Below are 14645 nucleotides of genomic sequence, written 5' to 3' on the forward strand. Positions count from 1 at the left end.
GTCAGGCACAGATGCCTGTTGTCTCAATTTTCTCAATAGTGTTTCTCGAAAAGAACGTAGGCTTCCCTTCAAAGACTCCCATTTGAGCTCACTAAGGGTCTCCATTTGCTCGCTTATTGTTCGAATGTCACGGTAACAAGTATAGCGGGACCCTTATGAATTTCTTCGATGTCTTCCTCTAAACTGACCTGCTGAGGATCGCAAGAACTTTTACAATACTCATCAATGGGCATCAGTTATGCTCTACACTTAATCACCGTTATAGATCTACATTCTCCCAAACTACTCCCAACAATCCGATTCCAACTATTCGCCTACACGACTGCCGCGCCTCTTCAATGTCACATCGCTTTACAACATTACGCCTAGATGTTTACTCGTCGTCACTGTGTATAGAAACACACTAGTTCTGTATTACGTAATAACAAAACAAATAATTTTAAGGTGACAAAATTTAGCTATTTCTCATAGTAGTGTGGGCTCACAGATAGTCTTAAAGTATTCTTCCTCATACCAAGAAAAATAATTATTGAATGACATCGTCTACTGAAATAATATTTAATTGTAGCCTGTTAAGCATGTATGTAATGCAGCGATGCCTGGGCTTTGCAACTACTGCCACACGATGCTTAGACTTCGTAACCATTACCGTGATAAAAATCGCGCAAAGAGAATACGCATTAAATGCTATACAAAGAGGTGTAATATTGTGGAAAGACCTCTTATCTGACTCTCTCGCACTTGGGTTCTCGCTCGTATCTCTTCCTGTCGCATTAGGTCTTCCCACCTTACGCTATTCTCTCTGCCAATATAAGATCGTCTCTGTGACGTATGATTTCTTGTAAGCGTCGTAAAGCTGTTTCACATTGGAAAATGTAATGAATATTTTTTGCGTAAAACTTCGTCATTTAATCATCCTTTCAGTGGAAAGCATAGTAGAAGCATGCCAGTGAAAGAAAGTGGGATATTTAAATACGGAGACCTATCGTTTGGTTCGCTATCTTTCTATGCGCCATTTTGTGCGGGCTTGTTACACTCTTTAGAACCAGCAATCGTGTATATTTATCAAAGCCCGATGATTCTTCTGGAAAGGGAAAGCGTTATTTCTGTTAGCGGTCAAATGGCTCTGAGCACTATGGGACTTAGCATCTGAGGTCATCAGTCCCCTAGACTTAGAACTACTGAAACCTAACTAACGTAAGGACAGCACACACATCCATCCCCAAGGCAGGACTTGAACCTGCGACCGAAGCAGCTGCGCGGTTCCGAACTGAAGCGCCTAGAGCCGCTCGGCTACAAAGGGCCCCTTGTTAGTGGTCAGATAAATAAGAAACCGTCAAACGAATCTTCCTCCACGTGAACTGTGCGCTCTTATAAAGTTGCAGCTGAAGATAGGTTTTCGAACAAATAATTTACATAACTTCAAATGTGTGATCTGATAGTTTAGTTTTACCTCAAATTACAGGCTAGAAGGACAGCGAAGGACGTGAAAAAGGTAAGGCAGGATTTAAACGTTAAAACAACCACACCGCTTTGAATGTGCCTGTAGAAGTAGTCGCATCGTAGAAGGTTATGTTGTCCATTGGTGGCGTCGTCCTTTCCGCACAGAAAGTCCAGGGTGCTGGTCATTTTGATGGTGCCATCGACGCATCGCGGCTCGGACACGGCTCCAGTAGCCCAATACGAGCATAAGTAGCGTATACGGTGGACGAGGAGTCTCGAGGTGCCTGCTGGTCTTGGTTCACTCAGCTGGTAATTTTCAGGAATTCTGCCTGCAAATTTTGCTAATTTTTGCACAGGCACATATATAACTGGGTGCAGTTTCCACATAGGCATAAAAGTCATCAACTTAATGCAAAGTGTACATGGTTAAAGACGTAGGCAGGGTTTCGACCGCACATTTATAGCTTTACTGGTGCACTCCTGCAACGCAGCATTCACGGGGCCGGTTCATGTTCAGCAGGAATTGTGTAGTTGCTGTATTTCTACAAATAATTTGCTCCACAGCCACGGAATTCAACCGTAGATCATGGATAAACTACAGTTTATGCTGCTGCATTAACGTAACGTTAAACTGCCTCTCATTTTTAAATTCTATACCTGTCATTTATTAGTAACCAGAATAGTCTGGTAGAGGAAGATATTTTCGTTACCGGCGTTTGTTGGAACTACTTTCTTTACGTAGCGAGATTACAAAATATTGTCGATATGAAACTGTATTGCTTAAGGAAGAGTCACAGGTTTTGTAAGTCGGCCATTGAAACGTGTTCTAAACTTCGTTACGCAATCCTGATTATGAACAGATTTCAAAAATTGATTCTGGCTCTCTGTTCAAAACGAAGAAGAAAAAGAAACGAGACTCGTTAGGGAATGAATTAAAATGAGAGAGGAATATGCACATTGAAACCTCTCAAGGGAAATTTTACCCTCGGAACCTGATGATTACATCAACTTTCTTCGAATGGACAATGTAACCTCTCTGATCTAGTTAAGAGTTACTTTGCGGTCACACAGAAAAAGAAGACAACGATGCAAAAATGTATTCAATTCTCCTTGATGATCTAACGAGTTAATTAAAATACCACAACTTGCTGTGGTTGAAGTATATTGTATATTGTGCGTAGTATATTAATACCATTTTGATAGTTGCCAGTGCTGCTTTGATTTTATCGTTAATCTTGATTTCCGTAACTGTGAAAACTCAAGATACAATGAGATAAATTGTAATAAAACTCTTTTTCAGTAAAGATGAGTTGTGAAGCATCAGTGCAACGTTTCACATTTTGTCAAATTTTTCGTCAGTCAAAATTTCTGGCAAATACGTTAAACATGCTGTTAGACAAGGAAAAAAGGGAAAAATTAGTATTTTAGTTGACACCCAATAACCGATTAAGGATCAGTTTCTTTATAGAGAGAAACCCAGAATTTCTAGATTAGAAACGTCACAATAAATTTTCAGTTCCTGTATTTCTCTTTTATCTTAATGTGTTTCACATACACTTCGGCAAAGAAGGCTTAATGCGGGGGAGAGAGAGAGAGAGAGAGAGAGAGAGAGAGAGAGAGAGAGAGAGAGAGAGAGAGAGACAAAGAGGCATAAAATGCGACACTGACCCTTCATAACTGTAGGGTGATCATCAGAACAACTTTAAATCATAACGTTTAATCCAAGCACCCCAGTGTATAGTGTGCTGAAAGGCATCTTGAAAAATAAGTGAGCTCTAGCAGACACAGTGAAGGAAATCCTATTTTCCACAACGTGTCTGAGCGACGCGTTCTGTACGTTAAGGAGAAAGCTGCTGTTTAACCCAAGATGATTTAATAATAATGTGAAATTGTGCTAGTAGGAAAAGCGAATCATAGACGCAATTCGAACTGGTAAAACTAGAAAAACTAGACGCACTAGTAAACGTATCTTTTGTCGCAAAAGAATAAAAATTTTTACAGAACATAAGGGCACAATGGTAATATATTGAACTAGTGTTTGGAAGGGCTCACTTCTTTGTTCGGCCTTGTAGCCTGTTTCCTCTTGCTTCCCTAAATCGTTTAACGCGAATGCCTGGGTGATTACTTAGCAGGACACGGGTGATTTCATGCCCCGTCCTTCGTCAAATCTTTCCTACCTTCCCATACGCCTCACTTTCAATATCTAAACGGTTCTAACACTAGAGTACAAGGATTATTGTTAAGAGAAGACTGAGAAATGATGGCAGATATTGCAGCCTACGTTAGCGTAAACACGCTGGTAAATGATCAAAAATTTTGTCAAATTTTACTTTGTTTGACAAATATTTGATGGTGTACAGTGTTGTTTGACGGATATGTCTTAGAGAGCGTGCTTGTCAGAAATTTTAACTGACGGAAAATTCGGCATAACGCCGATCGTTGTACTTTCGCCGCACTTTTTTACTGAAAAATAATCTTATTACAATTTATCTCAGTGTATCGTGAGTTTCCACAGCTATGAAAACTATGATCAACGATAAAAACACAGCAGCACTGGCAACTATCAAAATGGTACCAATGTACTACGCTCAATATACAATGTACTTCAAGCACACCACGTTGTGGCATTTTAATGAAATAGTTAGAGCATCAAGGAGAAGTGAATACATTTTCGCATCCTTGTCTTCTTTTTTCAGTGTGACTGCGGTGTAACTCTTAACTAGTTCACAGGGGTTCCATTGTCCATTCGCAGAAAGTTGATGTAACCACCAGGTTTCGTGTGTAAAATTTCCATTGACAGGTTTTAATGTGCGTATTTCTCTCTCATTTTAAATCATCCCCTGACCAGTCTTGTTTCTTTTTCTTCTTCTTCGTTATGAACAGAGTGCCAGAACAAATGTCTGAAACCTGTTAATAATGAGGATTGTGAAATGAAGTTTCGAACACGTTTCAATGGCAGACTTAAAAAAACTGTGGCTTTTCCTTACGCATGACAGTTTAATATCGACAACATTTTCTAATCTCTCTACGTCGAAAAAGTAGTCCGATCCCAAAGCCCGTAGCGGAAATACCTTCCTCCACCAAACTAATTAGGTTACAAATAAATGACAGGTACAGAATTTAAAAGTGAGAGGCAATTATGGTTTAACGTTACGTTACTGCAGCAATATAAACTTTAATTTATCCATGATCTAAGTTTGAAATCCAAAGCTGTGTATTAAATTATTAACAGAAATACAGAAACTAGCAATTTTTGCAGAGCACTAGTTCCCTACACGCATGCTGCGTTGCAGGAGTGCATCAGTAAATCTAGAAAAGTCTGTACGTGCTATGCATATAAAGGTGACAAATCAAGCTAAAATTACAGAATAAAAGTATATGACCATTTATGAAAGATAAGCATGCAAATCGGTAATTGCAGTAGCTAAAATAATTGTTTCATTCACAGGGCAGCTGCAGACTTCGAAATGCCGTCTTGAAAATTATTGTGCTGGCTAATACACAAATGCATTCCAGCAGTTTAGGATGAATAAAAGTCAGAAACGCGTGTTGGTACAAATAAGGCTGTATGAGAAGCGGATGGTTGCTGCATTTCTTTAGGTAATTAGCATGGTCTTTGATATTCAACAGTACATGTATTCTCTCGCTTCAGTTCATTCATTGTGTTAATATTTGAAAAAGATAAGAAATAAGACAATACTGCGTGACGCGATCTTTTGCTTTCTGATACACAAAAACCATATTACATGTCAATTATAAGGCAACTGCCAATTAATACATTTTCTTTCAACGCCTATTCAAAGTGAAGTATTTGTGCTAAAATAAGTTTGTAATTAATTTTGCAGAATTAATATTTGGGTTTGCATTCAGGAGTAATGTTGCATGCGACCGCGGAAGTAATATAAGGTTTCATTTCCTTATCAGTTTTACGGTAGTATCACGCGCAAAAGACCTTCGTGCTCGGAGATAACTTATCGTGTTTCTTACTAAAGAAATGCTTGTACAACCAAAGGAACCGTGGCACGCGATCTGAAGAATCATATGAACCACAATTAAGCTCAATCGATCGTTTTCATTTTAGTTTCGTGATTATCTAACAGCAGTATTTGGGGCAAAAGGTTTGTTTAAGTTGAGGTGGAACTACTGTAATTGTCCACTTGCTTTCTGAATCGTTGGTTACACATTTCGGGCTGACGTGGAGAGACCACTACCGTAACCCATGAAGCATCTGTGCGAGAATATTCGCTTAACATTCGGACATTGTTATCAAAAAGTTTTTCTTTTTCGCTCAACACACTACAAGGAGGAGAAGGAAGTCACGGTTTTACAGTAAATTCGGGTCACGGCAGAAAACTTCTGTTTAGCTTAATGAACCAAAGATCCACCTCTTCTCTGAATGCAAATATCTCTATCTTTTCGAAGAATGAGGGAAGAAAAAAAAGTATCCAACGAAGACCACATGTTAATACAATTTGGTGTAGAAATGAGTGTTGGAGTCAGTTTTCTACTGTAGAAAACACGCTTACGAGGCATTTTAGGGCAGCAGGCTGGAACAATGTTAATTTTCATATTTTAGTACAATAATCGTACTGTGCGTCAGTTGTAGCCTGGCTCTCGTCCTACAGCTTATACAATATTTTGCCCGATTTGCTTTTGGTATGCTGGCATTTTAAATATGATCTCTCACATCCCGATAGCAAAAAAGTAAATGACAATTTTACTTATGGCGAAATCTGTTACTTGTTGGTCCCCTTGTAACGCGCTGGACAGATCAGGTCAAAATTAAAAGGGAAATGAAGGCACAGCACGTTAGCCGGGACTATGCATATTACAAAAATGTGATTTTCAAACGAATTTTCGGATGCGTAACAACTGCATCTTTATTAAGGTGTACATATATGACCAGGTTAGTACTAGACCTGCCAAGGAAAAAACGGATAGATTGTGAGGAATATATAAGGAAATATGGCATTAGGAACAGCTGAATTAATAATGGGCACCAAAGTATGCATTAATACAGAAACAATTAAGGATTGCATAAAATAAGACTGTTGTTCTATTGGAACATGAGTGAGTCCAAGTAGAGAAAAAATAATATATATAACATTACGGAAAATATGGAGACTTACATTTCTTAGTAAAGTTTGAGAACACCTAGAAGAAATTGGCATAAATGAGAAAGAAGCTGATGATGAAACAAACTATGGAAACAAAATTAAGAATTGAGAATATTTCCGAGACTTAATTCCAAAATGAATGAGAAGATAACGTGCTCCAGACGATAGGAGAGAATAAAAGTTTAGAGTATGGAGGAAGCGTAAGGCTAACTTACATTACATGTAACGAAAGGGTTACATACACATTGTAGCAGTGGTAATGGAGTCACAATATTTACCCTGTGAAAAGAAGTGTACGACGAAATAGTTGTATCGAGTGACAGAAGTACGGTAGTCCACCACAAAAAAGAGTTAAAAACATGGTGTACAGTGTGTGAAGGGCGAAAACACGAAGAGGTGAATATAGATGGCCCTGATCACCATGCGATTTAATTTCTGCGGTCATCAGTCGCCTAGAACTTACAAATAATTAAATCTAACTAACCTAAGGACATCACACACATCTATGCCCGAGGCAGGATTCGAACCTGCGACCATAGCGGTCGCTCGGCTCCAGACTGTAGCGCCTTGAACCGCTCGGCCACTCCGGCCATCGGTGAATATAGAACAGTGATAAAAGTGGTAGTGCGACCTCCAGACCAGATGTGAGGGAACGCAGATCAGAAAATCATCACACTGATGATGCCTTAAAACAATAGAAAGCTAAACGCGTATGGATTAAATAAAATAATTAGCAGTAGGAAAAGGCAGTCTGATTTGCTAAACAAGTATAAATATCAGAACCATCCGAGAGACAAAAAAGTTTATGATTACTAGAAATTTTTTGCGTAACAATAATAAGTGTGACTATGGGTAACGCCAGCGGAATATAAGAAAACAAAATTGGGGTTCTTATGACGGGCAGGTGAAGCCGCTTACCGGTCCCTACGGTGGTGGCCAATTCCCACGGCAGCCGGAAGAAACGTCCTGCCTCCCTCGGAGAAGTCACTGCTGAGGGACGCCCCGCGCCGTGCCAAGGTAAACTCGAAAACGCTTGTCGGCCGCAGTCGGTCGCGGGCGGCGGTTAATCCGCGCTCGCTAATTGGTCGACTGTGCCCCCACTCCCTGCGGCCGCCGGCCAGAGCGCAGCGCACCGGACTAACACAGTTAAGTCTGTTTGCGAACTTTGTGGGGCCCGCGCAGTGTCGCCACCGGCCGCCAGGAGCGCTGCCCGCCGCATTAATTCGCGGCGGCGCCCGCGCGCCAGGGAAACACTTGTGCCTTCCGCGCCGCGCGCTGCGCATACGGCACAGTCCGAGCCGGCCCGCCCCGTACCGTCACCGAGCGACGTACCGGGCGATCAAAAAGTCAGTATAAATTTGAAAACTGAATAGATCACGGAATAATGTAGGTAGAGAGGTACAAAGTGACACACATGCTTGGAATGACATGTGGTTTTATTAGAAAAAAAAGAAAAAAGAAATACAGAATTTCAAAAAATGTCCGACAGGTGGCGCTTTATCTGATCAGAATAGCAATAACAAAGTAAGACAAAGCAAAGATGATGTTCTTTACAGGAAATACTCAATATGTCCACCATCATTCCTCAACAATACCTGTAGTCGAGGAATAATGTTGTGAACAGCACTGTAAAGCATGTCCAGAGTTATGGTAAGGCATTGGCGTCGGATGTTGTCATTCAGCATCTACATCTACATCTACATTTATAGCCCGCAAGCCACCCAACGGTGTGTGGCGGAGGGCACTTTATGTGCCACTGTCATTACCTCCCTTTTCTGTTCCAGTCGCGTATCGTTCGCGGGAAGAACGACTGTCTGAAAGCCTCCGTGCGCGCTCGAATCTCTCTAATTTTACATTCGTGATCTCCTCGGCAGGTATAAGTAGGGGGGAGGCAATATAGACGATACCTCATCCAGAAACGCACCCTCTCGAAACCTAGCCAGCAAGCTACACCGCGATGCAGAGCGCCCCTCTTGCAGAGTCTGCCACTTGAGTTTGCTAAACATCTCCGTAACGCTATCACGGTTACCAAATAACCCTGTGACGAAACGCGCCGCTCTTCTTTGGATCTTCTCTATCTCCTCCGTCAACCCGATCTGGTACGGATCCCACACTGATGAGCAATACTCAAGTATAGGTCGAACGAGTGTTTTGTAAGCCACCTCCTTTGTTGATGGACTACATTTTCTAAGGACTCTCCCAATGAATCTCAACCTGGTACCCGCCTTACCAACGATTAATTTTATGTGATCATTCCACTTCAAATCGCTTCGCACGCATACTCCCAGATATTTCACAGAAGTAACTGATACCAGTGTTTGTTCCGCTATCATATAATCATATAATAAAGGATCCTTCTTTCTATGTATTCGCAATACATTACATTTATCTATGTCAAGGGACAGTAGCACTCCCTGCACCAAATGCCTATCCGCTACAGATCTTCCTGCATTTCGCTACAATTTTCTAATGCTGCAACTTCTCTGTATACTACAGCATCATCCGCGAAAAGCCGCATGGAACTTCCGACAGTATCTACTAGGTCATTTACATATATTGTGAAAAGCAATGATCCCATAACACTCCCCTGTGGCACGCCTGAGGTTACCTTAACGTCTGTAGGCGTCTCTAGATTGATAACAACATGCTGTATTCTGTTTGCTAAAAACTTTTCAATCCAGCCACACAGCTCGTCTGATATTCCATACGCTCTTACTTTGTTTATCAGGCGACAGTGCGAAACTGTATCGAATGCCTTCCGGAAGTCAAGGAAAATAGCATCTACCTGGGAGCCTGTATCTAATAATTTCTGGGTCTCATGAACAAATAAAGCGAGTTGGGTCTCACACGATCGCTGTTTCCGGAATCCATGTTGATTCCTACAGAGTACATTCTGGGTTTCCAAAAACGACATGATACGCGAGCAAACAACATGTTCTAAAATTCGAAAACAGATCGGCGTCAGAGATAGAGGTCTACAGTTTTGCTCATCTGCTCGACGACCCTTCTTGAAGACTGGGACACCCCTAGAGATGTCGGTCGATCACGATACACTTGCGACTTCAGGTAACACCAAAGCCAATACCCGCACTGTCTGGGGACCTGGGAGGCTAAGCATGACGAACGTGGCGGCTGAGCACACGATCATCACCAAACGACGCTCGCAAGAGATCTTTCACGCGTCTGGCAATACTTTTTTTTTTGTTCTAACAAAACCCCATGTCATCCCAAGCATGTGTGTCAATTTTTACCTCTCTATCTACATTATTCGGTGGTTTAGTAAGTTTTCAAGTTTATACAGACTTTTTGATCACCCGGTACTTACTTTCCTTCCTGCATCCTTTACAAAGGCTTGACAGATTCCTTTTGGCACCATTTTGTTTTCCATTTCTAACAGCAGCCGTACTTGAAAATTTAGTTGCCGAAATCAATGCCCGACTATTAGGCAAAAACAATTTTTAATGCCCAAACATTTTTAGTCACATTTGTCCCGTAAACACTGGGTACTAAAGGTCTGTAAAATACAAATTCGTAAATAGTAATTTTTGATGCAAATATCAGGATAGAAACAGCTTCATGGCCATTGTGGTTTTTACTTTATTCACCGTAGTGTAAGGGACTTTGAGACATCTACGTCTATATGGTTACTCTGCAATTCACTCTTAAGATCATCGAACCATTTTAATTGTACTTCTCTACCATTCGACTCTCGAATGGCGCGTGGGGATAAAAGAACACCTAAATCTTACCCTTCGAGCTCTGATTTCTCTTATTTTATTATGATGATCATTTCTCCCTACGTAGATGGGTGTCAACAAAATATTCGGAAGAGAAAGTTGGTGATTGAAATTTCATCAATAGATCTCGCCGCAAATAAAACCGCCATTGTTTCAGTGGCTGCCTTCCCAACTCGCGTTTCATAATAGTGACACTCTCACCCCTATTGCGCGATAACACGAAACGAACTGCCCCTCTCTGCACCTTTTGGATCTCATCCGTCAATCAAATTACAGCAGAGGACGGACAAATGTAATGTAAGCTGTCTCTTTAGTGGGTTTGTCGCATCTTCTAAGTGTTCTGCCAACAATGCGCAGCCTTTGTTTCGCCTCGCCACGATATTATTTATGTGATAAGTTGCTCATAATTGTAATTCCTAGGTATTTAGTCGAATTGACATCCCTTCGATTTGTGTGATTTATCGTATACCCAAAATTTATCGGATTTCTGTTAGTACCCATGTGGATGACCTCAAACGTTTCTTTGTTTAGTGCAAAATGCCACTTTTCGCACCATATAGAAATTCTCTCTAGTTCATTTAGCAACTGGAATTGATCGTCTGATGATTTTACTAGAAGGTAAATTACAGAGTCATCTGCAAACAATCTAAGGGGGCTGTTGAGATTATCACCTAGATCATTTATATAATTCAGGAACAGCATATGACCTTACTTTGCGGAACGCCAGATATCACTCAATGATTTACCGTCTATCACTACTAACTGTGACCTCTCTGAGAGGAAATCACGAATCCAGTCACACCACTGAGACGATACTGCATATGCACGAAATTTGATTAATAGTCGCTTGTGAGGAACGGTATCAAAAGCTGTCTGCAAATCTAGGAATACGGAATCGATCTGTCATCCCTTGTCGACAGCACTCATTACTTCTTTACATTATTCTGTGGCTTGTCATCTGTACCAAAATAATGTGATAATGAGGTTTGTAAACTCGCCAATCATCCTAATAAAATTTCGTTCCAGAGGCAAGCAACATAAAACACCTACATTACAAAAATCATTGGATGCTTAGTAATATTGTGGCGGAGCACCTTTTTCCCAGTGTACTGCTACAGCTCGACGTGGAGTGGCCTAAACAAATTGTTGGAAGTCTCCCACTGGAATATTTACCCATGCTGCTTCTACAATTCCATAATTACGAAAATGTTGCCAATGCTAGATTTTGTGCGCGAACTAACCTGTGGACTATGTCCTTTTAAATGTTCGATGGGATTCACGTCGAGCAATCTGGATGATCAAATCATTGGCTCGAATTATCCAGAATGTTCTTCAAAGCAACCACGAACAATTCCGGCCCAATGACATGGCGCATTACAATGCATAAAAATTCCGTCCTTGTTTGGCGATATGAAGTCCATGCATGGGTGAAAATGGCTTCCGAGTAGCCGAACATAACCACTTCCATCAATGATCGGTTCAGTCGGACCACAGAACCCAGTCATTTGCATACAAGCACAACCCCCACCAAATGGATCCTCCGCAACTTGCACAGTGCCTTGGGATCATTACTTCCTGGGGTCTGCAGCACCACACTCGAACCCTACCATCAGCTCTTACCATTTAAATCGGGACTCACTTGATCACGTCATGGCTTTCCAGTCGTCTAGGTTCCAATCGAAATGACGACGAGCCCCAGAGAGACCTTGCAAGCGATGTCTTGCTATCAGCAAAGACACACACGTCGGTCGTCTGCTGCCATAGATAATTAACACCAAATTTAGCCGCATTGTCCGAAAGGATACGTTCGTCGTACGTCCCACATTGATTTATGCAGTTATTACGTGCAGTGTTGTTTGTCTACGATAAACGTGGCCACACTCGGTCGTTAAGTGAAGGGCGCTGGCCACTGCTTTGTCCGTGGTGAGAGGTAATGCCAGACATTTGGTATTCTCGGCACATTCATGACACTGTGGATCTCGGAATATTCAATTCCCTAACGATTTTCTAAATGGAGTCTCCCATTCATCTAGCTCCAACTACCATTTCGCGCTCAAAGTCTGTTAATTCCCATCGTGCGGCCATAATCACGTCAGACACCTTTCCACATGAATCACCGGAGTACAAATCATAGCTCTTTCAGATGACTACCCTTTTATAGCTTGTGTATGCGACACTACCGCCGTCTCTATACGTGTATACCGCTATCCCCTGAGTTCTGTCAGTTCAGCATATACCCTCACTTCAAGAGCACTGTTCAGAGGTATGGAATTTTGTCCAGGACACTTGCCCAAAGACTGGTGATCAAGAGCCTTACGCAACCACCTCTATTCGTCTTGCTACTCAAATATCGGCAATGGAAGTTCCATCCACCACGAGCACTCGGGCGCCACTGCACAGGTGTTCTTTTTCGACATCGACTACGGAGGCTTACCTTAATTCCTTCATGTTTGGTTTTAACCGTCCGTTTATGTAATTCAGTGTTTTGAAAGGCTTACCTCACTAATATGGAGGAAACATTTCCCACCGCATCGGTCAAGCAGTGTGGTGGTTGTTATGTGCGTCTTTGAATCTGCATATTCAATACTACCTGTCCTCTGAACAAACGTTACTTTTTATTTTGAAGTTCGTTGCATCGAAGGGCATATACACAAATGAAAGTATCAAGCATTGCTCGGCTGTTTTTCTTGATGTTTGCATTGTTTTCTTCTTTGAAGGCATGATAACGTGCATACATTTCTTTCTTCTAGTACTGAGAGAATTAACTAATGAAAAGATTGCGAAAATCTGGTAAATCTACAAATACTAAGTGAAGCAGAGTGTGTGAGTCTTGCACGTTTGTATTCTACAACATTTAACATATTATGACGGCACAATCTGGACAATCAAAACACAACAAAAAACTGCTTTTGCAGGGCAACAAAAGGAACATTTACCACACTTCTCACCAAGTCTCTACACCACGAACTTCAACATAGATACTATACAAAGCAAAGAGCTTGCATCTTTGCCAGAGACAATCGCTGGTACATGATTAGCAAAATTAATGTCACAGAATTTACAGAATTTTGTGGTTAAATTTCAGAGTTATTTAGATACATGGAATACAACTACGTAGGGGGAAATAATTTGATTTTACGCAAATGTTTTTTTATATATGAGTTTTTATACAAAAGAAGATATTGACACCCGCCGGTACCACAGGATTCCTAATTTACCATCGGCTCTATTGCGTTATATGTTGCACAAAGGTCTTTGCGTGGCTCTACTTCTACTGCACACTTCCTAGCTGCGAATCATTCACGCAGAAACACGGAGTCCATCCCTTAATTGAGAGCTGGGTTTGAAGTATCTACAAACTTTAAATTGATGACCGCTTCTCGAAAATCAAACTATCACTACCAACTTCAAATTGATGACCGCTTCTCGAAAATCAAACTATCACTACCAAACATGAAGATCACATTTTGCGGAATACTAATACTCTCAATAAGACGGGACATACCAACTATCAAACCTAGGGAAAGTCAAGTACTACGGACAAATAAAGTGAAGTATCCCTTAGAGGCCCTAGTTCCACACAGCTAAACCGAATACAAGATTTATTTTCATATATGCGTACGATTTACTCCCGCAGAACTCTCTAACCAACTTCATTGTATGTGTGTATGCATATGAATGTGAGGCAGTAAAGGAGAGGTAACTTGCACGTCCTTCGTATGTAGAGTATGTACAAACCAGCAAAAAATGTCGAATAGTTAATCAAATATCATCAGCCACTATCCGTTAAAACTGCAGTTCGTCTTCACCAGAATTACAAATTAGTTAAAAAAATAATGTGAGACGTGAAAAATAGGAACGTTAGTATCTGCTACGATGAATAAGGAAATGTCTGACAAATTAAAATTTAAAACAGTCTTGGTCGCATTCATGTTAAAATGTTACACAAGCGTCGAGGGTCAAAGGAAGCCGCCAGGCAATGTCCACCCTCCGCTCTGGAGTCTGAAGATGACTCTATGAAAGAGTCGAAACCGGTGACTCACTACAATGAAAGAAAATATTTTAGCCAGATTGCGATGAACACTGTTTTAAATTTTAATTTTAGCGAATTTAAATATCGCTATGTTTACAAAAATTTCAAAAATTTTATATGTCCGACACACAATTCAGCTACTTAAACGACAGCATGTTGCGTAGTATTGCGGCCGGATGAAGGGGGAAAGTATCGACAAATGGCACTTGTAGTGCCAGAGTTGACTACCGACTGAGCTTATAGGTACTTATTTGAAGTTATGTTGAGTGGAATGGCCAGGCACCTGAATTTTATTGAAATACTCTATCCTAATCC

General features: G+C 41.0%; 1 protein-coding gene across 4 annotated transcripts in view; it reads right to left on the reverse strand.

The window, feature by feature from the left end:
- The window catches only part of LOC126335497 (acetylcholinesterase-like), a 2358475-nt gene that overhangs the window by 1104105 nt on the left and 1239725 nt on the right, over nucleotides 1-14645 (reverse strand). The window contains exon 1 of one of the 4 annotated variants that reach the window (XM_049998834.1): nucleotides 7479-7674. The exons of the other annotated variants lie outside the window; for them this stretch is intronic. The gene's annotated coding sequence lies outside the window, so the exon portion shown is untranslated. Of the gene's footprint in view, nucleotides 1-7478; nucleotides 7675-14645 lie in introns of those variants that run through there. 4 annotated transcript variants of the gene reach the window in all.

This window comes from Schistocerca gregaria, chromosome 2, assembly GCF_023897955.1.
Source record: "Schistocerca gregaria isolate iqSchGreg1 chromosome 2, iqSchGreg1.2, whole genome shotgun sequence".
Lineage (NCBI taxonomy): Eukaryota > Metazoa > Arthropoda > Insecta > Orthoptera > Acrididae > Schistocerca > Schistocerca gregaria.